This window comes from Mandrillus leucophaeus, unplaced genomic scaffold (assembly GCF_000951045.1).
Source record: "Mandrillus leucophaeus isolate KB7577 unplaced genomic scaffold, Mleu.le_1.0 Scaffold2006, whole genome shotgun sequence".
NCBI lineage: Eukaryota > Metazoa > Chordata > Mammalia > Primates > Cercopithecidae > Mandrillus > Mandrillus leucophaeus.
The window spans coordinates 16,843-17,942 of NW_012102040.1; positions in this window are offsets into that span (position 1 = coordinate 16,843).

Below are 1,100 nucleotides of genomic sequence, written 5' to 3' on the forward strand. Positions count from 1 at the left end.
GTGGCTATGTGGCCACTTGCCCATCTGCTTGGCTCCACCGCCTGTCAGGAAAGATGATGGCTCTTAAAACAGCCTTTGGCCAGTGTTAACTGCTCTGAAATGTTAGCAACTCTGTAGCTTTGATGGCTGTAGCGCTGATCACCATCTTGCCCTCTCTCACTGGTCACCGTCTTGCCATGTCTCCAATAACTGTCTTGCCCATTGCTGATTGCTATGTCCATCTTCTCACAAAATACCATCTCTTGCTGTCTCTTGCTGTCCGGCTTCTCTGCTGTTCCACTGACTCGCTGCCACATCAAACGCTGCCCCTCACCATGTCCCATTTATCTTCCTTCCTCATTAAACATCCATTTGCATGTCCAGGCCTTGCATCCCCAGGCTGATGTCTCTGTCCTGGGCCAGGTACTGGAGAGTATTGTTCCTCCAGCTTCACCAATAAGCCATGGTTCTCTCGAATCCAACCTTCTCACTGCACAAATTTTGCCAAGAATGTCTGCTGTGCACTGGTTGCCAACTTACCCAAATCTAGTGAGACACAATTCCCATGCACAACCAGTTACATGAAGTGGAATACTAGCTACTGAGAGTCAGTCAGAGAAAGCACAAAGCTGTCAGGGTCTGATCGACTCCAGACCACGCATACCCCACAAGGACTGCAGCTGAGGGACCCTGGAATGCAGCCCACCCTGGGTTTTGTGTCTTAGAATCACATGACACACTGGGCTACAGTGTTGAAGAATTTCCTGTTTCTAGTAGGGACAGAAACGGAACCCAGGCTGTTCTGGTCAATCATGCCCGATCTCAGGATGCTACATTTCCAGAACATTCTACAGTTATTCCAGAAAACTACAAGCAAGAAAGGGAAGAGGCTTGGGTTGATTCTAGACAAATGGAAACTGTTCTGCAAATACCAAAGTGAAATCACAACTCAGTAATCATTTTGTGACTGGATTATTTCACTTAGTGTAATGTCCTCTAGTTTCGTCCATGTTGTAGCATGTGTCAGAGAAATGCAAATCAAAACCACAATGAGATACCATCTCACACCAGTTAGAATGGCGATCATTAAAAAGTCAGGAAACAACAGGTGCTGGAGAGGA